Source organism: Peromyscus eremicus, chromosome 2 (assembly GCF_949786415.1).
Source record: "Peromyscus eremicus chromosome 2, PerEre_H2_v1, whole genome shotgun sequence".
NCBI lineage: Eukaryota > Metazoa > Chordata > Mammalia > Rodentia > Cricetidae > Peromyscus > Peromyscus eremicus.
Genome location: NC_081417.1, coordinates 104,554,950 through 104,580,584, shown reverse-complemented (window position 1 = coordinate 104,580,584; position 25,635 = coordinate 104,554,950).

Here is a 25,635-nt window from a genome sequence, read left to right as displayed (position 1 = left end):
TAGATGTGAGTATACAACCTACAGTAACTACAGATACAAAGAAAATAAAAAGGGACTGTGTTGGGGGAGGGGCAGAAACTCTAGAGAAGGGTGGGAAGAAGGAACAAGGATAAACAACACAAAGGATGTTTTTTAAAGCCATATGGAATTATATTACTTTATGTGTACTGGAAATTACCTACAATTTATATGAGTGTATGTGTATACATGCATATATAAAATTTAATTGAAGTTACACCAGTTGAGATGACATTCCCCGAAAAAAACTATAGACTTCATAACAAAAATACCAGCACTAGGCATGGGAAACCTCCTTTACAGTTGTTGGTCAGGGAAGTATAAGAGCCTAACACCTCTAACTCCCAAAGCCATATAGGCTATTGCCATTTCCCTAGGGTGTATTCCAGAAAATAAAAGTAAAACCCTATTGCTGAAGAGACCACACACTTTAGACACAGGACTTGGAGAAACAGAGACAGACCTGACCTGGAAGCCTCCCCCACTAAAGACTAGCTTTCATAGGACCAGAAGGTACTATGAAAGTCCAAGGGGCAAAAAGCAATCAATAGTCCTATCCAGCTGTAACAGCTATAAACCACAACAATGGCCACAATGACAAACTATCCCAAAAGGTGCAATAGTGGCACTAAATACTGTGGGTAGCAAATAGCCACCTAATTGGACTTAAGGCCTGCTCTATAAAAGGGACCTCATGCCTCGTACTATAAACTTATCCAATTGTGTATGGCTGGTGAGGCCATGGAGCCTACAGAAAAACCTACTACTGCCACCTTCATCAACCAGAATAATTTCTAACCACATTTGAAACATTTATCCTTATACCCACAGATAAGTGTATTTCTCACCCGTCGTCAAAAGAAGCTTCTTTTTGCAGCAGGCATAAAGCAACAGCTGGTCAAAATGCAAAGAACAACTGACTGTGGGGTACCCATCCCGAACTGGTACATCTACAGCACATCCCTTACACCTAAGGTTCAGGGAACACTGGGGAAGATGGGGTGGAAAGACTGTGAGGGCCAGAATATCAGGACATCTGCTGTGAGATAGTATCTTCTATACAAGACAGAGAAGCTGCACCCATGAAATCTCAAACAACATGCCTGCCCAAACAAAACCTGAAAAATGACAATACCAGTGGTGATACAGGAAATCTCACAAGGTCCCGTTCCTAGATTAAGAGCTACAAGCAATTAATCAATGGCTGCTTAAAGGGAGAGAATTAGTTTTCCCAAGGGACAAGGCCCCCGATAGGTTATCCAGTCCCAAAGTGGTCAGCCTTAAACACATACACATACAAGCAACACTAAATGTATTCAGCTAGTTGTATTTATAAATATATACGTGTGTGTACCATTAATAAGTAATATGAGGCCATGAAGTTAAGAAGGAGCGAGGACGCAGGAGCTAGAGCAAAAAGGGGAAATAGAAATAAGGCCGATGCAGTACTCATATATGGAATTCTCAAAAAATAAAGTGTTTATTTGGTTTACAGAAAGTAAATGAGAACCCATCAGCATTGAACCTGAGGCACCAGAACATTAGAGTGGTGCCTCCCATTATCCACATAGCCACGTGCATCTCAGACAATCACTGCCCTAGGAGTTCTCTGATGAGAAAACCAGGGTGGATTATATACAGTTAATGGGGTTTTTTTGAGTGCATAATTTGTACCACTAAAAGACATTTCCCACCTGGAAGGGGCAATTTGGCCAAAAAGAAAACGGTATGTGCTTCAAGAGTTAGATATGTAATTATAGTATTCCTTCTATTCCTCCACTACCCAGAGACTTCTCAGAGGCTGTTCTGCCGGGGGGAACAGGGGGAAGAAAACAGTGCTACAGGACAAGGGCTCCGCGGGGGTTTGCCACTTTATATGTCCCACATGTCTCTTACCTCATTATCTTTTTTTTTTCATTTTTCTTTATTAAGAAATTTTCTACTCACTCCACATGCTATCCACAGACCCCCCCCCTCCTCCCTCCTCTTTAAACAAGGAAAACAGAATCTAAAAGAGCCTAAAAGGCCTAGAAAAGAAAAGTAGTGAATGACGAGGAAAGAGAACCTTGCACTGCCCTTGCTTTGGGTTCAGTGGTGTGCATCTGATGACATCTACCACCCACAAGAAAGATCTCCTAACACACTGGTTCCTGGAATGAAGTCACTGTAGCCTAACCAACTGTTCTTCTAACCTAGCTGTGGCCACTACATACCAGAGGCCATCTTACAAGCCACTCTTGCCCACCAGGTCCCTGCCAATCTTGACTGAGACCATCAATCTTAGTCGATGATACTTTCTACTGTGGTTTGGATGTGGTTTGAATGTGTCCCCAAAGGTGCATGTATTATTAAAACTTAATCACCAATGTGACATATTTAGAGGGTAGAAACTTAATTCAGCTATGATGTTTAGAGGTTTGGCCTTTGGGAACATGACAAGACTATATAAGGTCATTAGGGTAAAGCCTTCATGATTGAAACCTGATAGCTTTATAAAAGGGAGAAAGACCAGAGGAAATACTCAATCACACACATACATACACACACACACACACACACACACACACACACACACACACACACACAGACTCCCTGACTCTTAACAACGTCATGAACCACCTTAGAATTCTTGCAGCAGGAAGGCCATTGTTAAAGGAAGCCTCCTGATCTTGGACCTTCAGAATTGAGTCAAAGTAAATCTCTTTTCATTATAATACTACCTACTCATAGGTATTTTGTTATTTAAAGTAATAAAAATTCCAAGCTTGATGATATTTTATTTGATCAACTATTTATGATTTGAGAAAAAAATCAGAAACTGTGTCCTTATTTACTACAAAAGCCCATCCAGTACTGTAATCTTGTTATTGCCATTGCAAAACCACAAAGAGACCAGCGGTTATGCCTCTAGAGGAAAGCTCAGCACAGATCTCTAAAGAACAATCCCTTTACTTTCCATCTATGGAAAAAGCACGCTTTAGTGAACCATGCTCTCTGAAAACAAAGCTTTGTACATGTATTACTCAGAGTTCTCTAGAGAGAATATACATATACATGCAAAACAGGATTGAATAGCTTGGCTTCAATAGTCCGTGGCTGGATACTCCTACAATGGCCATTAGCATACCAAGGATCCAGTAGTTCATTCCAAGATGGGAGCCTTAGGAACAAGGGATAAGGGGTAAAGCCGCTGACCAAGAGAGGAGACCTGGAAATCCTTCAAAGTCATCATCATGGATCTAGGTTGAAAAGCTTAGGAGACTAGTATCAGATGTCCAGGGGGGATTAAAGCAGCATCAAAGGCCTTCTCAGGAAAAAATCAAGCCTCCACATCCGTGCTGGCTTCCTCTTCCTTTTGCTTTTGTCCTGTTCCGCCTTCCCCTCTACCCTAGCTACTGTCCCTCAGGCCAGCTGTCTCTAGAAATGCCTTTCCTGGCACATCCAGAAGTGTGCTCTCATAACCTCCTAGGCAGGCTTTTCTCAGTCCAATCAAGTTGGCAGTCAAGATTAACCATCACAGTACACATTGTCTCATCTGCCTAGGATACCATAAATAATGGTAATTATTTATGACTTGAGAAAATGGTGAATACTGCCTTGCTGATACCACAGCTGTACCTAGTCAAATGTTATTTTTCTATCAGATCACAGCTCCCCAAAGACACATCTTATGATCATTAGTTACATCCCCTTGCATCATGTCGTTTTCCATATTCTTTCAGGAGTTATTTGTTCAATGCTTCCCTTCCCTGGTCGATTACCAAGTCCATAAGGTTCAGGGTCCTTTCTGTCCTGTGTACTGTTGGAGCAGGAAGAGCAAGTATGGAATAGTCTGATTTTCTTTATTTTATGTAAGTGGAGAGAAAGGGAGAGATCTTAGGGGGAAGATGCAAGAATAAGATTCAATTAATATATTAAGTGATTCATGTGTCAGGCACTAGGCTAAGAAGATTGGCATTGAAAATCGTGGCAGGCCACAGCTCTTGTTTAAAAACTTACAGTTATTATCTTATTTGAGTCAAAATGTAAATGGTTGATAAAGCGAGAACATATCTGAATTCTGAAAACAGAAAAGAAAAAATGAAAGACAAATTGGAGACAAAAAAAAAACCCTTAAAGATTTGATATATCTCCTTGACTTTTGTTCCTTGTTCATGACCCTAATGCAAAGTCTGCTTCTAGATGTGATTTATACCTGAAGAGAGAATATAAAGACTAAGTTTTTGGAAATATTGAGATAACTGGGCCTCTTTCTATTCCTTCCAAAAGGGATGCAATCAATAGGTCCTGGTGGACCTGCTGCATTAGCTGTGAGCTGCATAAATCAGCAGAGATCATCTATGGTACTTTCACATCTCAAGCTCTCCAAAAGTCACAGACACTTAGTTGCTTGTATAAATACACCTTTTTAATTTTTCTTTTAAATCAGCCCTCAAAGTAATGACAGTAACACACTTTGGCTGAGTTTAGAGGGGGAAACCGAGGTAGTTGCTCCCATGACTCACTTTTGCTCACACTTTCTGAAGCTTTGCTGTTTGACATCCCACCCTCCTAACCACAGCATCCTGGCCATAGTACTGAGTCCTGAGATGACAATGATTAAGGCTCCTTAATAAGAAATGAAACAGTCTAGATTTGTTGTGGTTAAAAAAAAAAATGCTCGTCCCTGACTGCTAGGGTTTGTAAACTGAAAATAACACCAAGATAAAAGCATTTTTAAAACGTGTTCACTTTCGGCACTTTGTAAAATATTTTTTATTTTTTGAGATTAAAATATAATTACAACATGAACTTCCCTTTTCTTTCACTCTCTCAAACCCTTTCATATAATTCCCCATTGTCTCTTTCAAACTCATGGTCTTTTATTATTTTATTTTATTTTTTATTCTTACCACTCTTACCACTCAAAATGTTGCAGTTCATAACTCATTAATACAAAAACTAGCTTTGTAGGAGCCAGAGGGGGGTTGAGGATACCACAAGAACAGCCCACGCAATCAACTAACCAGAGATCATAGGGGCTCACGGGGACTGAAGCAGCAATCACGGAGCCTGTATGGGTCTGACCTAGGCCCTCTGCATATACCGTGTGGTTGTGCAGCTTGGTGTTCTTGTGGGACTCCTAACAGTGGGAGTGGGGAGTGTCCCTGATTCTTTTGGCTGTGCTTGGAACCCTTTTTCCTCCTACTGGGCTGCCACATCCATCTGTCCAGCCATGATAGGAGGATTTGTACCCAGTCTTATTGTATATTGTTAGGCCATGTATGCTCAGTGGATAATCCTGGAAGGCTTCCCTTTTTTTTTTTTTTAAGGGAAACAGATGAGGAGGTGATCTGAGGAAGAGGGGAAGTGGAGGGAGGTACTGGGAGGAATGAAAGGAGGGGAAACTGTAGTCGGGATATAATTTATGAAAGAAGAATAAAGGTTAAAATAAAACAAAAAATTAGCTTTATAGAGACTCCTCCCCCTCCCCCTTGGAAGCAAAAAGTAATAACTGATGCCTGGTAAGTAAGAACCAGTTCCATCTGGTTCTCCACCACTGAATAAAATGAAAGCTGTGCTTTTTCCAATCATGGTCTCAATATCTCTCGCTCATACAATCCCTCCTCTCTATCGCCGATTGGACTCCCGGAGCCGTGGATCTCTGCATCTGCTTCCATCAGACATTGGATGAGAGTTCTATCATGACAGCCAGGGTGTTTGGCCATCCGATCACCAGAGCAGGTCAGCTCAGGCACTCTCTCAACCATTGCCAGTAGTCTACAGTGGAGGTATCTTTGTGGATTTCTGGGGACCTCTCTAGCTCTGCTTCTTCCTATTCCCATGGTGCCTTCACTTATCACGGTCTCTCCTTGTTCTCCCACTCTGCTCCTGATCCAGCTGGGACCTCCCGCTCCCCTAAGCTCGCTTTCCCCCAACCCTGGCCCTCCATTACCCCCCCCACCCCCAGTTTGCTCATGTAGATCTCATCCATTTCTCCATCACTGGGCGATCCCTGTGTCTTTCTTAGGGTCGTCCTTACTAGCTAGCCTCCCTGGAGCTGTGAGTTGCAGTCTGGTTATCCTTTGCTTTACATCTAGTATTTACACAGGGACAAATAGCCAAACTAGTGGAAACACATGAACTGTGAACCAATGCCTGAGAAGCCCCCATGGAACTGGACCAGGCCCTCTGGATAAGTGGGACAGTTGATGAGCTTAAACTGTTTGGGAGGCCCATAGGCAGTGGAGCCGGGACCTGTCCTTGGTGCATGGGCTGGCTTTTTGGATCCTGGGGCCTATGCTAGGACACTTTGCTCAGCCTTGGTGTAGGGAAGAGGGGACTGGACCTGCATTGGCTGAGTCTACCAGGCTGGACTGACTCCCCAGGGGAGACCTTGCCTTGGAGGAGGTGGGAATGGGGGGTGGACTTGAGGGGGGAGGGCTGGGGGGAGGAGGAAGGACAGGGAATCCATGGTTGATACGTGAAATTAAGTTAATTATAAAATAAAATATTTTTTTAAAAAAAGAAAGAAAGCTGCTTGCCTTCTGCGATTTCTTTCCTCAATGTTCTAAAGGTTTTATTATACAAGTCTTTTACTTGCTTGGTTAGAGCTATCCTAGGATATTTTTCATGGTTATTGTGAAGCGTACTATTTCCCTGATTTCTTTCTCAGACTGTTTGTCACTTGTATGTAGGAAGGCTATTCATTTTTGTATGTTAATTTTGTATCCTGCTATTTTTCTGAAAGTGTTTATCAGTTATAAAAGTTTCCTGGTGGAGTTTTTAGGGTCATACATGTATACTACCATATCATATCGTCTGCTGATTAAGATACTTTGACTTTTTCCTTTCCTATGTGTATCCCCTTGATCTCTTTCAGTTATCTTACTCTTCTAGCTAAGACTTCAAGTACTATATTAAATAGATATAGAGTGAGTGGACATCCTTTTCTTGTTCCTGATTTTAGTGGAAATGCTTTGAGTTTCTCTCTGTTTAGGTCGGCGTTGACCGTGGGCTTGCTGTAAATTGTTGAGGTATGTACCTGTTTCCCTGGTCTCTCCAGGACTTTTATCATGAAGGGAGGTTGGATTTTTGTCAAAGGCCTTTTCTACACCAAGTGTGTGTGTGTGTGTGTGTGTGTGTGTGTGTGTGTGTTCCTAAATATATAAACAGTCTGCTCAGTCTGTATAGTGTAGATTGTATGTATATATATGTGTGTGTGTATATATATATATATATACACACGTTTTCAGGGCTGACCATTTAACATGATAACATGGAAAGAGGAATGCTCACAAGGCCTCATTTCTAGATAAAAAACTACAGGCACCTAAGTAAGGTAGAAAATGGAAAAATAGTCTTTCCTTGGCAAAAATCACATAAATTAGCTATCCAATACCAAACGGTCATTTCTCTGTTTTTGATACAGGGTCTTACTATATAGCCACAAACTCTCTAAAACTCATGCTCTAAAACTCAAAATCCTGCCTCAACCTATCAAGTGTTAAGATTACAGGTGTGTGCCACGTACTAGATTTAAGAGGGGTTCTTCCAACAGAAGCTGGTCCTGGAGGGGGAGCATAATGGAGTCTCTCCCTTCCACATCTCTATGTTTTCATAAAGATGCCTTGTGGAGTCTAGAGTGACATGATAAAGGATAAGCAGGCAGTTTGGGAAATTCTCGGGAGGCTGCAGAAGTAGCATTACTAAGAGAAGTAAATGTAAGTAGAACATGAATTCTAAACCAGCTAATGTTTCCATGGTATGTGTCAGCTCTTCCTCTCCACATGGTAATAACTCTAGGTGTGTGAAGGAACTTGAAGGGTATCCAAACGGAAGAAGTCAAAGAGCTGCACTAAATTTAGATGACTTGCTGGAGAAAGATGGTAGCGGGGACAATCAGTCTTCCAGGGTGAAGTTTAGAGCCTCCAAACAAAGTCAATGATAGGTCAAAGAACTTCTATGCCCATGGCATACTCCTGAGGCAGTTTCTACCTGGCCAAAAAGTGTTCCTTATGACCAGAATAAAGACACAGGGAGTAAAAACCCTGAGTAGAAGGTGTATGCATCATGGAGTGTTATAAATCAAGTGAGTGAAGAGAGCATGCCACATAGGTTTTTAACTCCCCATTAAATAAAAATGTTCTTGCCTTAACAGTGGATGAGGTGTATTGTACTAAACAATTCATATGGTATATACCCAATGACTCCAACGAGTATGTTTTCTGCAGAACAGACTCTAGGTCCCAAGCCTTGAAAGGAAAACACAAGCAACTGACAACAGCAGAGAAAGTGATGAAGCTTGTGAAACTGCTTGAGAAGTGCAAAGGAGGAAGAGGAGTCACCATTTACACCCCTCTGAAGCTTTTCTCTTTCTAAGAAAATTTAACAGCTAACAATCAAGCATGGTATGCTAAACTTCAAAGGGGCTACCACTAAAGGAATACTGCTTGGATAGGGTTGTATTTGCCTCTCTTCAGGACAATCTAAAAATACCATAGGCAATGTAGAATTGCAATTCCCAGAGTCCAGTGGATGCATCCCTGTTAACTCACCAGGGAAATCTAGAAAACTAGACCACACTGGTGAACTGCTTAGGGCTGTCACTCAGCTCAGTTATTCTAGAAAGTAATCAGCAGGTAAATGTGTCCTTGGGGCTGGAGAGTGGAACCTGGTGGGTGGCCTGGATGGGAGTGTGGAATCTGTAGCAGACAAAGACATGAAGTTTTGGCCGTGAGAAGCTTCTAAAGGAGGTGCCCAAACTCCAGGGAAAAATGCCAGTCCACATCAAGACTTCAAAATCAACAGAGCATCTACCCAGGTGCCAGTCTTGGCTTTGTTAAAAGGAAGCCCTAACTGCTTTAGGGAACATGTTATGATACCCTGAAAAACACAAAGAGAAATGCTTCAAAGGTGTGAGTAACAATAAAACCTGTATATGTAGTGAGTTAAGTTTGTTAAAAGTATTTTAGCACAAATGATTGTGTTGGATCTTCATAGCTCCAAAGGTAGAAGAAAAGTAGATATCCTATTATTACTGCTGTGCCCAACTGTCAGGCCTATTATGAGGCTAGAAATGAGATATTAATGAAAATATCCTTCCACATCAGAGAGAACTGACCTAGCCCCTCGGCTCTGCACACAGAGGTCCATATCCACAAGGAGCCCATCCAGACATCATGGGAAGGTTCCTGCCTCAGACCCTCAGACATCTTTGTCACTAAATGACTCATTCCATCCCTGTAATATTTGTGGTCACCTAATCCAGTTAAAGCTCGCATTTCTGGAATGCTCACTCACCAGAAGAAAGCCAATTCACTTCCCCTGTCCTTAGCTCGATCCTTCCTCTTTGATTGCTCTCTTGAAACAGCCACACCTTAGCCCAGCAGCTCGATCCTTTGGTGTTCATGTGCCCTCACACTGTCAAGGAGAGAGCTCAGGGTTTTTCATTACCAAGAATGGCTTCACACTATCCCAACTGACACATCTCCAACTACTATACCTAAAGCTCAGAGGATGATTTCAAAAGATGGAGCAGAAATGTTGTAAGAACCAGAGGAATAGGAAGTTTGCTGTAAGATTTTTGTCTTATAAAAATGTCAAAAGCTATATCCATGATGTCTCACCAATATGGTTGCCTAACAACAATTAAAAAACAAAAACAAAAAAAAACAAGAGGCCATTAATTTCAAAGAAAGCAAGGCAGCAAGTGTGGGAAGATTGGGAGGGAGAAAGGGGAGAGAGAAACGATGTAATTGTACTTAGAATCTCAAAAAAGATTATTGAAAAAATTACAAAGATGGCTGGCTCTACACCCAAAATCACAAGTACAAATTATCCACCTTCTGACCCTTTTGTCCAGTGCTCTCTTGACTGCCAATGGCCACAACCACTCTCCAAACGCATTGAGTCCTTCAACTTCCTGTTTGCATTTCCTGAGTCTATCAGCCTTTCCTATACAAGGCAACAAGCCATTGGATAGCTGATCTAGTCACTCCCCAGCACCCTCAAATCCACTAGTGTTTCTCAATGTGGCATTTACACAACAAACTCTCACCATAAAATCAATGCTATTTTGGAATCTAGAAGGGTGAGTGCAGAGTCAGTGTTAACCATTCAGATTATTGTCAGAACAAACATACAGTGTCTGATCTCGGGACCTCACGAACTCCCCTTCAGTCTTTTTACTTGACTAACTCTGTTCCCTACTCCCCTAGGTAAGTGTTGGTTTCAATAGGCTAAAAATGCATTTCTGTATCTACTGAGGTTTGTCCCCTTGTTTTACATAGACAACATAATTTCTTCTTCATTTCAAAAGCTGATGTTTCAAGAAGAGGAAAATCAGAAGCTTATGATAACATAAAGTGATTTTTTTTTTTCAGATTTCCCCATTCCCCTGAGACCAGTAAATAAAGATGTTCCCAAGGCTCATCCAATGTTCTCTTAGTTGCAGAGGTTCACTTTATTTGTATTACTCTATTTATACAAGGACTTTGAAAGCTCAGGTACCAATCCAGATCTCTCGTGAAAATATCAAGTCATCATTTCCACATTGTCCAAAAAGTACCTCAAAATCACATAGCTGGCTAAGAAGAGCGCTTGGTACACAACCATGAAGACCTGAGTTCAAATACCCAGAAGCCATGAAAACTCTGGCATGATAAAGGGCATCTGTAATCTCAATGTTCCCACAGTGAGATGGAAGGCAAATACATAAAAATCCCTGAAAGCTCACAAGCCAGAAAGCCTGGTCTACACAACAGTGAAAACCGAGGCTCTGTCTCAAGTAAGGTAGAAGGCAAGGACCAGTATTCAAGGTTGTTCTCTGGCTACATACATGCCATGACTCACTCGTACCCATATGAAAATAAAAAACACACACATGTATATACATACAATATTTTTTAAACCCAAGCCACAATTAGTCTTGCCCTTACTATCTCTGCCTCTCTGTATCTTCCATACACACACACACACACACACACACACACACACACACACACACACACCTTCTTTTATCTCCCCTGCACTAAAACACCACCCAAGTTCAAGTCCTTGAGACAGAAACCTGGTAGTCATCCTTGCCCCCTCCCTCTGCCTCACCCAATCCATCAACAATATCTACCTACATTATCTCCTAATCTTCTCTAAAGTCCAATCCCTTTTCCCTGTTCAAATAATGAACAACAACCTGTTCAAATAAGGAAATTAAAGCTGAGAGAGGCCAAGAGATTGCATAATATCATACAACTAGCAAGCAGCCAAACAAATTTAGACTCTCATCTGCCTCCAAAACCTATACTTAAAATTAAAGAATTTTGCTCATTGGGGGAAGATTCTTTTAGGTCAAAGATACTACTAAGAAACACAAATGAAACTATGGCAGCTGAAGAATGGGCAGGAAGGTTCCCTACAGCCAAGTAAGGAAATGTCGTCCTCATCTATTGCCAAGTCACACGTGATACAACCCATAGCCCAGGAGTTTAAAAAAAAACAAAGCAGAAGAGGATGGCATCACATCCAGACCCAAGCGTGATGCCAGCCTAAATTTCCATCAAATAGATCACTAACTAGCTTCCACATGAACTGTGAGCAGCAGAAATGAGGTGTTGGGATCTGGCACCTACCTGCTGATAGCAGAGAACATGTTCAAGAATGTCATTTCTTCAATGGCATCCTAAGTAGCCTTCTTTTTAATCACCAGAAACAAAGAGAAACTCACCCTCTATGATAATAAAGATCCAGTGTCTTTATTGTCTGAGAATGATAGAGACAGTGACTTGACTGGCTTTAGCAGTCAAGAGAGTGGAGACAAAACCACTCCAGAGACATTCCTTCATAGGCCTGCTTAACTCAGTACCTATGGGGCAAGTGTCTGAAAACTCCCAAAAGGGCTGGCGAGAGTGTTTAATGGGGAAAGGTGCTCATTCCCAAGACTGACTGCCTGAGTTTAACTCCTGCAGCCTCATGGTGGAGGGAGAAAATGGACTCCTGGAAACTGTCCTCTGACCTTCACGAATGTGTACCCACATGCATGCACCGTGCACACACACAAAATCAATCAATATGATTATAAATTTATAAAGATCCCAAAGACCTCCCCTGAAATTCATTCCCTAGTAAAGAGTTGATCTTCATTTATTTCAAAGTCTTTTTTGTAGGGTATGTTAATTACTTTTTAGTTATCACTGTGACAAAAAAAAAAAAAAAAAAAAAAAAACCTAACAGAAGCAATTCAAGAGAGGAGTAGTTATCGTGGAATACAGTCCATCCTGGCAGGGAAGGCACAGTGAACAACTTGGCCTGTGGCAATGGGGACTTACATTGGTCACTTCTCACAACTTAGCATATCAGGGAGCATAAGTAGTTATCCACAAAGTGCTACCACCTCCCAAAACAGCACTGTTGGCTGAGCCCAAGTGTTCAAATTCATGAGTCTGTGGGGGGCATTTCACATTCAAATCATAACAAAGAGCTTTGCTGGAAATGCTGAGTCTATCTCAGGGATCAGAATAATGAGGATGATGCAATAAGAATAGCTAACATTTTTGAACAGTTGCTAAAGATCTACACAGGACTAAATGTTTTTCATACTTGAACAAATTTAGTCTTTACAGCAGTGAAAGTGGGTGTCACTATTTCCCATTTTTACAGAGAAAACTAAGACATGAGAGGGAATGACCATAGTAATACATCTTGTGCACATTTAAATGGATAGGCATACCTAACCTAAAAAAAAAAAAAGCCAACAAAAATGTCATTATACAATTTTTGATTCCAAATAAAGTACCCTTTTAATGCAGGACTGCTCTTTACCCAGTGACAGAATGATGCAAACAGATGAATCTTTGTAACTGACAGGCTTGGTTAAGCATTATAAATGTAATTCCAGATGTGTCTAAAAAATAATCCAAGTTTGTGGCCAAAACATCTACAAACTTTTTAAAGATCTTCATTTTTTAAATGTATTTTTTTTTCAGCCTGGACAATGTAAGACTCTGTCTCAATTTTGGTTTTTTCTTTTTATTTATTCTTTGTGTCTTTCACATCAAGCATCTCCATCCCATTCATCCCATTCATTTCTGGACCCTTCACATCCACCCTCTGCCCTTGCAAACTCTGCCCCACCCCCAAACAAAATAAAAAAAAAAAATTTAAGAGAAAAAAAAAAAGAGAGAGAAGGAAAAAAGTTACTCTCATCATGGAAGCTGTAGTGTGACACAGTGAGTCACTCAGGGAACCCTTTTATCCATTTATCTTCATTTGCAAGTGTTCATTATAAGGAGTCATTGGTTTGGGTCGAGGCCTCTGGTTTCTACTACACTATCGAAGCTGGGCCCTCACTGGGACTCCTCTTGGTTATCCTGCGGTTGTCCTGTGGCACGGAAATCCTGCAGCTTTGGGTCTGTAGGGCCAGTTCCTTCACATGCTCACAGATGGGGTATATGTTGGGATGCACCAACACATAACCCTGGTTCTGGGCCTGGGTAGTTGCAGAGTTGGTCGGCCCACCTGTTCTCCCTTGTCCTCACCACCAGGGTGAGGTCTCCTGCTTTGTCCTGGCTAGTTCACCTCTTGCAGGAGTGAGCAAGGGGCAGGGCCAGTTCTCCTGCTTTCATGTCCTCAGGGTCAAATCTCCTACACTTACACATTGGGCGTCAGCCGTACTGTGCTGCCCAGGAGTGGTGTAGGGGCCACTCTCCTGAGTGCTGCAGCTGGTGGGAGGCAAAGGCAGCTCTCTTGCTCTTGTGACCTCAGAGCCAGCTCTCCAACCTGTCTCAGGTATTGATGAGCAGGGTGGAGGACATCTCTCCCCTACCCATGCCACCACATAAGAGATGGCTAATAGGGACAGCTCTCCCATGCTCACAACTTCAGGGCTGGCTCACCCACACCTCCGCCAATGGCGTTGGCTCTATTGTCCTGCCCATGTGAGACGCAGGGCCTGCTCTCCTGAGTGTTACAGCTGGTGGGGGACAGGGACAGTTCTCCCACCCTTATGACCTCAAGGCCAGCTCTCCCCTGCCCATATGCATTTATTTTATTATATGTGTATGAGAAATGTTTTGCCTGCATGTATGTATGTACACCATGTGCATGCCTGGTGCCTGTGTCAGAAGAAAGTGTCAGATCCCTGGAATTAGAGTTATAGATGGTTGTGAGCTGCCATGTGGATGCTGGGAACAAAACCTGGATCCTCTGCAAGAGTAGAAAGTGCTCTTAATTATGGAGCCATCTCTCCAGTCCTAAGATCTTTATTTTTTGTACTCACAGTGATGAGCCTTCACTTCCTTGTACACAGAATTGTTTTTCAAACTTAAAGCATAAAATGAAAGAAAACTGAATTCAATTCTTTATTTTCCTTGTGGCCAGTAAAGGACAGAATCCCTTTTGATAAGTGTGTTGTTTTTGCCAGAGTTCCAGAAATAGGGAGCCTGGGAGGGAATGCCAGACTCAGAGCCTGAATCTCTCTCTGGTCATCATTAGTGCTGATTGCCAAGTATTTCTGTTTTACTCACCCTTGTTTGGGGCGATGTGTCTAGTTCTGACTAACCAGTTATATGAAAACTTGTTTCAAGGGCTAGAGAGATTACTCTGCAGTTAAAAAACACTTACTGAACTTCTATAGGACTTGGGTTCAGTTCTCAGCACCCACAAGTCTCTGGCCTCTACAAGCACTGCACATATGCGGTGTACAGATATAAATGCAGGCAAAACACCCATACACATAAAATAAGATAAAAATATAATGTGTTTCGCTTCTGTTTTAGGATTTCTATTGCTATGAAGAGACATCACAATCACGGCAACTTTTTTTTTAATTTTATAATTAACTTGATTTCACATATCAGCTACGGATTCCCCCATCCTCCCTCCTCCCACCACCCCAGCCCTCCCCCCCAATTCAACCCCCCACTCCCACCTCCTCCAAGGCAAGGTCTCCCCTGGGGCGTCAGTCCAGCCTGGTAGACTCAGCTGACGCAGGTCCAGTCCCCTCTTCCCTACACCAAGGCTGAGCAAAGTGTCCTAGCATAGGCCCCAGGATCCAAAAAGCCAGTCCATGCACCAAGGACCGGTCCTGGCTCCACTGCCTGGGGGCCTCCCAAACAGTTCAAGCTAATCAACTGTCCCACTTATCCAGAGGGCCTGGTCCAGTTCCATGGGGGCTCCTCAGCCATTGGTTCACAGTTCATGTGTTTCCACTAGTTTGGCTATTTGTCCCTGTGCTTTTTCCAATCATGGTCTCAATATCTCTCGCTCATACAATCCCTCCTCTCTCTTGCCGATTGGGCTCCCAGAGCTCCACCTGGGGCTCCGCTGTGGATCTCTGCATCCGCTTCCATCAGACACTGAATAAGAGTCCTATCATGACAGGCAGGGTGTTCGGCCATCTGATCACCAGAGCAGGTCAGCTCAGGCACTCTCTTGACCATTGCCAGTAGTCTACAATGGAGGTATCTTTGTGGATTTCTGGGGACCTCTCTAGCTCTGCTTCTTCCTATTCCCCCAGGGTCTTCATTCATCATGGTATCTCCCTCTCCATTCTCCCACTCTGCTCCTGATCCAGCTGGGACCTCCCGCTCCCCTAAGCTCTCTTTCCCCCGACCCTTGCCCTCCATTACCCTCCCACCCGCAGTTTGCTCATGTAGATCTCATCATCTATTTCTCTGTCTTTGGGCGATCCCTGTGTCTTTCTCAGGGTTCTCTTTACTAGGTAGCCTCCCTGGAGTTGTGAGTTGCAGTCTGGTTATCCTTTGCTTTACATCTAGTATCCACTTATGAGTGAGTACATGCCATATTTGTCTGCAACTCTTATAAATGAAAAACATTTAATTGGGTGGCTTACATTTTCAGAAGCTTAGTCCATGGTCATCATGGTGTGTTAAGATGGCATGCAGACAGACATGGTGCTGGAGAAGGAGCTAGGAGTCCTACATCTTGACCCACAGGTAACAGGAAGTGGTCTGAAACACTGGGCATGGCTTGAGCATATATGAGACCTCAAAGAGTGTTTTTTCAAGTCCCCTCTTATTTTACAACTACGGGGGGGGGGGGGATGAAGAAAAAGAAAAATCAGGAAGATATGAGCAACTTTGCCATCACATGCCTTAGCTGAACATGTACTAATAACTATTTAAAGACTCATTAAATTAATCTTTTCTCAAGATCTTGGGTATGAAAAAGACAAGTTTCAAGAGGCTTGTGAGTGGAGCAACAACAGTGATAATGAAACAACTTTAAATAATAAATCTGTAATACAGAAACTGCACCAGTCTGAACCTTAGATCCCAGGAGTCGATTAGCAGAACTAGAGAAGACTGAAGAGAGTGGATTGGGAAGGTTCTTATGACAAAAAAAAATTGATATGTAAGGTGATGATGGACTGTTAGTTACCCTGATTTAACCATTCATGGTGTTATACATGTATCAAAACATGATACTGGGAATGATAAGCATTTAGAATTTTTGTCAACTATGGCTCAATAAAAATAAGTCAATATTTTTAAAGTAAAATGGCAGAAATATCTGATAAATAACAAATCTGAGTTTAATCACAACAAGAAGTCAAGGAGCAGGAAGAGTGTGTGCTTTCAGCAAGGTCCAACCTGGATTTCATCCTCAGCTGCGTCGGGTGCTACTTATACCACCCTAAACCAATATCTCAGCCTTTTTAACTTTGGTTTTTCATATAAAACAAAGGCAAGAATACCTCTTTTAGAACAACTCAATGAGTTATCGTAAAAAGAAATTTCCAGCATCAAGTAGGTTTATGATCAGAAGCAGCCATTAGTACGAGCAGCCAAAATTCTACGAGACTGTCTGTGGCCTGTTTAGCACTGCCTATTGATCATTTACAGTCTCACTTAGTACTCAGTAAGCCTCTCCTGGATGCCACATGTGCTCTAAATTCACAAAGAAGCTCCTGCTACCTATGTGGTGGAGGGCACGTACTCTGCAGGCCCACCATGTAGCAGCTGTGTGACCTGGGAGAATGTATTTCCTTGAGTCCAGTCTCTTCATCTGTGAAAAAAAAAAAAAAGAACAGTAATACCTATCACACAGAACCATTGTGAGGATGACGAAAGAAACCAGTGCACATCAGTTGTTTGTCATAAGCACAAACACAGGCCAATGCAACGGTTATTGTTTCCACGGTATTGCTCTGGACTGAATAAACAGATGAGGGATTTGCAGGCTGACTACTGTCCAAAGACAAAGCAGGAAGTTGGCCAGATTCTAGGGGATCTGACGAAAAGACAGCAAGCTCACACCCACAGCCTTCTTTATACAGTTCGCACCATGGGAATACTAATGTCTAGGCTGCCTGGGCCTTCAGCTTGCCGGCAAAATTCAGCTCTATCACCCACAGCAGTGGGAGGTAGGGGTGGGGGTCCTCAATACTTCTGTAATTGAAAATCTAGAAAATGTGAAGAAGTGTTAAATATGTTTTTAAGGGTTTAAAAAAAATAGCGAAGGTCATACACTGTAGTCTAGGCTGCTCAGGAATTCATTATGTAGCCAAGACTGGTCTTAAACTCCCACAGTCCTCCTGCCTCAGCCTCCCAGATATACCACTAGTTTTTGTTCATCCTTATATTGCCATGAAAATGCAACTTTCTCTAATTCCGTTCCTTCACTTCATTCACTAAATGGATATTCTGCTCCAGGGAACATGGAGGGCTCTGAAGATAAAACAGGAAGTGACTCAGCAAGTAAGACATGGTCTGTGCCTTCAAGAAGCCACAGTGTAGCCTTAGTAATTTCAAGAGTGCTAGAAGAGGTAACTCTGAAGTTTTTTTTGTGGGGGAGAAACCGTTAAAATCTTCAAGTTTCAGTGAAAGAAGCAGTAAGTCTATGAAGGTCACAAGTACAAATTTATTAGAAAGTCAGAGGTAAGAGTAAGGGGATTCTCTTTACCCGGCTACGAAGGCCTGCCTTGCTTTGAGACCATAGTCATCCCTTAACCCAGACTCAAGTAGACCTTATTTCAAAACACAGCTAGTGAAATGTCAGCGGCTATCCGTAGGATCTTAACTCAAGACAAGGTTCCTGATAGTGACTGATGCACTCTAATATGTAAGGCTGGTGATGACAGATGGCATGTATGAACTAAAAATAAAATCCCTGGGAGGTTTCAATGTGAGTATAATCATAAACTGTCCTAGATGGGATAAGTTCACTATGGTCACTGACAGCAATGGAGCATTTTAAGGCTCTCCACTAAAATCTCCTAAAATATTAAAAATCTCCTAAAACACATATTTCCAATGGTCTTAGGATCCCCCAACCATAAATCTATCTTTGGTGCTACTTCATAACTGTAATTTTGCTACTTAGCGTTGTTTCAGTTCCTAAGACCATCAGAAATATGTGTTTTCCATTGTCGTGACCCACCAGTTGAGAACTGCTGCCCTAAAACTTCCTTGAAATGTATGTGGTGATGGGGTTTGGGAGGTGTTGTTTGCTTGTGCTGGGGAATCAAACATATGCTCTCACGAATTAGGGGTCCCTTAAATAATATACACCTAGGCTTGCTATAAGAAGACCTAATCTCCAGGATTTAGGAGCCTTCCAGAGCCTTAGTAGGAAGCTGCCAATTGCAAATTCAGAGCTTTAGTTTTAAGAGGCTTTGTACATAATTGTCTTTAGAGAGAGTTCAGACAAATTAATAGATTGTGAAGAAAGTTCACAACTACACAGTGGAATTATCTGGGGTTTACAAAAGTCACCAACTCAATCCCACGTTTAAAATATTTATGTTCATTTTATAAGCATAACTCTTTGGGAATGGAAACATTACAAGCTCAAGTTTGGAAAAGGATCCAACTCTCATTTCATTTGATGAGTGAAAAGAGGGAGCTATAGAAAAACTGGAGAAGAGTCCCCCTCAGGTTTCAAAAACAGGCGAAGAAAACCTGCCCCTGCTGCTGGAGCTGCCGCTGCATACGGAGCAGAGAAGCACATGGTCCCTCTCCCCCTCAGTTCAGCCTGCCTCTCAAAGGAGGAAGAAGAAGAAGCAATTGCACAACCCACAAACCAGAGGAAGGAGAGCGCGCACAGGAAGGGGGTGGGGGTGAAACTCGGTGCTATAGACTCCGAAACAGGATGAGGCCGGTCTATGTGAGGTTCAAGAAGCCCAATTAGACAGAATGAACGAACTTCCAAGTGTTTCCTGGAGTCACTCACTCAGGACCACATCCTGATTTCAGACACCGTGGAAACGCAGAGAGGAAAGCTGCACAATGCAGACAACTTTCAAGGCTCTCTCTGATTTTCACTTGTCTGAGCCGCTCTGACCTCCCTCCTTGAACACCTGCAGGGCAGACCCTGGATCCAGCGGTTGTGAAGCACTCGGCAGGCAGTACCAGGTTCCCCAGCAAAATTAGACAAGCAGATCGACTTGACAAGCTGCATGAAGCAGACAGTGCCAGGCAGTTAGGTGCCAACAGCCCGGAGTGGTTATTAGAAGATGGTTACCTCCTCCGATTGTCTGACGACAGACTCTGTACTGCCAGAAAAACCGCTGTGGCAACAGAATTCAGCCAGAGCAATCACTGCTCCCTAAGGAAACATCCAGGAGGCTCTCGCTGACAGCCTGCCATTCGCTAAGTGGCTACACCAGGGACTGAGGGCAACACCTGTTGTCAGCTAAGGAGGAATTTCCCAACAGGGTTTTCACTTTTAACTGGATTTGAGCCACGCTGCATCTCTTCTTTGGTTATCCACCAATCAGAATGTCTTTGGTAGCCAAGTTCTAGTGTGCATCACTCTCCTTCCTATCAGAGAATTGTAGAAAGGAGGAAAACCGGAACAGGGTCAGACTGCCCCAGCTCTGTCTCTAATGGACGGCACAGGCCTTTAGCTAACCAGGTTGCTTCTCTGTTTTCCCTTTGAACCGTAAGATGGGATGCTCTAAAATGTAACAAGGTTGTAGAAGGAATCATAGGAGAAGAGCTAGGCAAAATGCTATAGAAGGCTTATAGATACATACATCCTTAAATGTGTATGTGTGTGCATTGTAAGTGCGTTTATACGTGCAATTTTAGATACATTCTTGAATGGCATAAAAGTAAGACACAGACTTGGCAATCATCCAGTTAAGTGCTTCGTACAATCTATTGTATCATTTAAAAAATTGCTTTTATGTGTGTGGTTGTATGTCTCTGTCTGTCTCTCCCTGCCTCGTCTGTCTCTGTCTGTCTCTGTCTCTGTCTCTCTCTCTCTCTCGTGTGTATATTACATGCATGTGGGTGCCCACAGAGGCCAGAAGAGGAACACTGAACCCCCGTGAGCCACCTGGGTATTTGGGACTATGGGTGTTTAGAAGCAAACTCAGGTCTCTGCAAGAGCAGCAAACACCCTTAACCACTGGGCCATCTCTCCAGAACCAATCTGAGTATTTTAAAGCAAAAAAAAAAAGTTTGAGGAGGCAGATGGTATCTGAGTTATTCAGATTTTTCTTCCCCAAGTCCTAGCTGTGGAATCTATATAAGACTGACTTTTGAATTTCTGTGAGGTCAAAAGAAAGTATTTTGAGGAAAAATTAGTAACTAGTTACATGATATCACACTGCTAGTTGTTAGTGTTCCATGTATACTGTGCAATCTATAAAGCACTCTCAGGCATTATCTCCCTTTCCTCACAACCATATGAGTATGTATTCTTTAACAGATAAGGGTTCCTGCTTCTCTTCTGCCCCTACTCCAGGCTGTAGCATGCCTTTATCAGCAACAGTTGGCCCATGGCTCTGGCTGTTGTGAGAGCTGGTCTCTGTGTGGCCTCTTGTGTAAGAGCAGATGGTGACCGGAGGGTGGCCTACAGGAGGAGGTATGAGGGAAGACTCCTAATTGCAGAGGACAATCGAAGCATCGTGCTGAAAGCACCTTTGGGCCATACATTGAGTTGGAAGGGCTCTGTTTCTTTGGTTAATGCCACAGGGAGGTTTGTATTTACACGGAATAGAAAGGAACTTTCCCTGAAGTCTCCAGACATTCCACTGAGAATGCAAGTACATTTCATATGTGGCAATAAACTGTGTGAGAACTAGCATTCAGTCAAGGTTGTAGTTTCCTGTCTCCCCAAGCTACCACATGTGATTTCCAAGAAGTCAAACAGTAATCCCAATTGTGCCTAAGGAAGAAGCTGTGACTCAGGAAAAGCCCTCTAATCTATTTAACCACAGTGCTTGAGACTGAAAAGAAGCACAAAGCACATTAGCCTAGACATTAGAAATCATATAGAAATGCCATTGGGAGAGATTTAAAGAACAGAATGGGAGTACTAAGACTTTAATAATAGTAGATGGATAGACAACATTTGTTGAGCCATTACAGAATAGCAAGCATACTGCTATACCTCTTGCCAGAATTACTTCACTAGAACCTTATAGCATCTTTATGAAGCAAGGACTGTTAACATTCCCATTTTCAACTCAGGTCACTGTCAAAATAGCCAGCAAAATGACAACAGAGGGTACACTTGAGGTTAGAGTAATGGAACATTCTTACATGCCCATGCCTCCCCAACCTCCTCTCTTCTGAATGCTCTGCCACATATCCTAATTCTACAACTCAAGGCATTTACAAACTCCATTCATTTGTTCCATGGCTGCCTAACAGGGGTTGATGACTGGTGAAATCCCAAGAAATCACTGAGAAAAAAAGGACGATCTAAAAAAGAAGCAGTGAATGAGATTTAACTCAAAGGACTTGAAAATTACCTATGACTCTAAGAAAAACACATATTCAAATGATGAAACTGAATGCAAACTCTAGACATCCCAATGAGGAGCTTTAACTGCTAGACCAGCCTCATAAACAGACACTGTAACTAAGAAGAGATTATTGCACTGGACAGGAGGGGGAATTTGTGGAGAAATGCAGGGTCAAGAGAGGTAGCAAACGTGAGCAGGAGCTTTGGCAGGTGTGAGCACCTCTCTCTCTCTCTCTCTCTCTCTCTCTCTCTCTCTCTCTCTCTCTCTCTCTCTCTTTCTCTCTCTCTCTCTCTCTGTGTGTGTGTATTAAAAATTAAAAGATAATTTTTTTTTAAGAGGAAGAGCTCTGAAATGACATTGTGAGACAAGGAACCTCCAAAGATGCCTTTGAGTTTGTTTCCTGTTGAGCATCTACTGCTAGGCATGTAGTCTACACTTAAGAGTAGTTTGTTTCCCAACAAGACTCCCTTGGGGAAAACCAATTTACATTTGCAAGTGACTATCAATTAGAGATTGCTTCTGGGTTAGGGATGGGAGCATGTGTCCACTTTCCCTTTCAGCTCTGCTGCAGACCCATGGTGCTGTAGAAGCAGCTGAGATTACTGCATCTTGCAGGCAACAGGAAGTTGACTGAGACACTGAGTGGTATCCTGAGCATAAGAAACCTCAAAGCTGCCCCCACAAATGACACACTTCCTCTAACAAGGCCATACCCACTCCAAAAAAGCCATACCTCCTATTAGTGCCACTCCCTGTGAGCTTATAGGGGCCAATTACATTGAAACTACCATACTAGCTAATGTTTCACAATTACTGAGGATAGTTATCACTATGTCCTGTAACTCCTACCATTTATGCAATTATGCATAGATGCAAATTGTGCAAATTATGCAAAAATTAAAATATTTAATCAACCTAGTCAATACAACTCTAGATTTTTTCATCTTCCCTTTTTTTAAAGAATTGTTTTATTTTTAATTATATGGGTGGGGGCCAGAGGTGTCAGATCCTCTGGAGCCAGAGTTACAGGTGGTTGAGCACAGACATGCATGCATCAATCATTGTTCTTTGCTCTGCTGTGGATGTAATGTGATTACCCACTTCAAGTCCCTGCCATTTTGACTTCCCCTGCTATGATGGACTGATTGTACCTGGAGTCAAAAGCTAAACACACCCAGCTTCCCTTAAGTTACTCTTGCCAGAGTACTCCATCACAGCAACAGGAAAATAAACAAGGCATATATCTGGAATCTCATGGCAAAGAACAATGAAAAACAGGGTTTGGGGATCCAGATATGGATATGGTGGTGCACGCTGGTAATCCCAGCACTTGGGGGATGAATTAGGGGATCTGGAGCTTAAGACTATCTTCAATTACACAGTAAATTCATTGACAGCTTGTGTGACTTTGTCTTTATTAAAAAAAAAAAAGATTAAACAAGTTTATGGGGTCTGTTATATCATTTAGCAAGTAAAAAGCAATCAGGCCCCATCAGCCACATGTAAGACACACTGCTAAGAAAGAATGCAAAGCAGAAAACATCTAAGGCATGAGTTACACTTACAATTCACCGTACACTGGAAGAAAAACTGATACATATCTAAAAACAAACCCACCGGACAACTATCTAGATGGCCTTAGCCAAATGGCCCAGAAGCGATTTGGTGCAAGTCTTCAAACGGCAACATCAACCACAGAACCAGAGGGAAGTTGCCACCATGTATTTTCTTGAGTTTTCCTTTGTAACATGAGGAAGTTTAATGTTAATTACTCTATGTCTTACGACAATGTTCATTAAAGTATTTATTTTTATATTCTCTAAAAAGCCTGGAGGATTCTACCAAGGCAGGTAGCCGCTGGGCTTGGTGACTCACACCTGCAATCCTTAGGAAGCTGAGATGGGAAGATCGCCTCACATTCAAAGTCAGTCTGCACGCCATAGCGAATTCCAGGTAAGCCTGGGCCATGAGTAAGACCACTAAAAGAACAGCAAAAATAACAATAATAAATTGGCATTACTGCCTCTGACTGCAAAGACTTCCGAGCAATGCCATCAGGGTTCAGCATGAAAAAATATTCTTGCTGGCTAGCATCAAGGAAGACAAAAAAAAAAAACAAAAAACAACAACAAAAATAAACACAGCTGAAAGTGGGGAAGAAAACATGTTTTATGCTATCGGTCCAGTATCACTGGCACCAATATCTTCATTCTGGGATCATTACTTTGCTTCACAAACAGCAAGTGTTGAGAACCCTTATTCTTCCATCATCAGGTACAATTTACATGTGCTAATCAGGTGTGAAATATCAACTGACTAAAGAGAATTAACCGGAAAACATCACAGCATATGTGGCTTCCAGCTACCCAGTCCTCTCTCCCCTACCCTCTGCTTCATGCCTCTGAAACGAATGTGCCCATGAAAGGAGTTGTAAGAATGAGATAAAGTAAAATGGCAAGTGTAAATGCACTCCATAAGCATCAGCTCTTGTCCCCACTGCTATGGCTCCCACTGTTCTACATTTCTCTTCTGCCAGACTCATTCCCAGAAGGGATGTTACAGGTAGAGTCTCCCTGTGGTGTGTGAATGACTGGTGGCAGGGCGGGGGGGGGGGGGGGGGGGGGGGCTGGACATAGATATGAACAGCAGTACTTACTGAGCAGTCAAATATTTATATTAAAGTCTTTTTTACTTGAAAGTATTGTCAACCTAGAGATTCAACAATATTGCTTCTATTACCAAACAGACTCAGCTAAGTTTAAAATAATAGCACATTTCCAGAAGCATAACAATATAGGCAGCTGCAAATGGTACAGAGGTCCTGAGTATGAGACATGAATCACTGAGGTTTGGGAAACAATGAAATAAAGCATAAACAACAGTGTTTACAGTCCAAGGGGAGGGGAAGTAGGATCATGTTTTAAAATGGGCAAATCTCTCACTGACTGGACTATAGATTTTTGGAGGCAAATGCAGGCTTAATTTGGATCAGTACCTTAATTAATATGTGCCCAACATCTGAACACTGATAGATTTATAGACAATCAAGTACTACACTACAATCAAGTAGACATAATTCTCCAATCAGTTCCCTTATTCAGACAGTTCTTGATAGAGAAAAATATATAAAGACAGCAAATGTGGGAAAGCCTTAAAGTAATTCATACTTCATTCATCAATATCAGTGCTTCTTTATTGTTTGGAGGGTGTGGGTTCTAAGAATAAGAGACAGCCTGTCCTGGTGCTTAAAATTCACGGAGAATAGAAAATTCTCAATTGAAAAAAAAAAAGTTAACAAAGTTTAGCCAATCACCCTGCACAATATAAATAAAGCTATAAATGCTAAAAAAAAAAGTAATCTAAAGTTTCAAAATCAAAATATGAGCTTTTATAGTCCCTTATAACTATAATGAAGAAAAAGAAAGGCCTTAATTAAAGAAACAGAATTACAATTCCTATATAAAAAGTATTGCAATTGCACCAAAACGACAGCATAGTATGAGGAGTATCCTAAAACGCACTGTAAACAGATGCCCAAGGTATGTGCACATAGCTGTGGCAATGTGTTACCAAATCGTGTATTTTATGGACAGAATTGAGTAGGAGAGTTTAAACATTATCATTCTGGTATGCTTATGTAAAAGAAGTCAAAATTCAGGTCACTCTTGCAGAAACATCACAACTTTGGGGGAGAGGATTCAAAGACGTCTGCGAAACTTTCTCCAATGGAACAAGGCCAAGGTTAACATCATGGCCACCTTACCACTGAGTCTGTTGTGGATTGGGACCTGCTGGACTCACGCTCCGGGAGCCCTGCATTGGTGGCCAGGGGAGTAACAGGGAGCCTGGGTACAGGGGGGAGATGAATTCCCAGTGAGGTGTGGACCAGATGTCATGTGTTCATTAATGTGATATGCTGG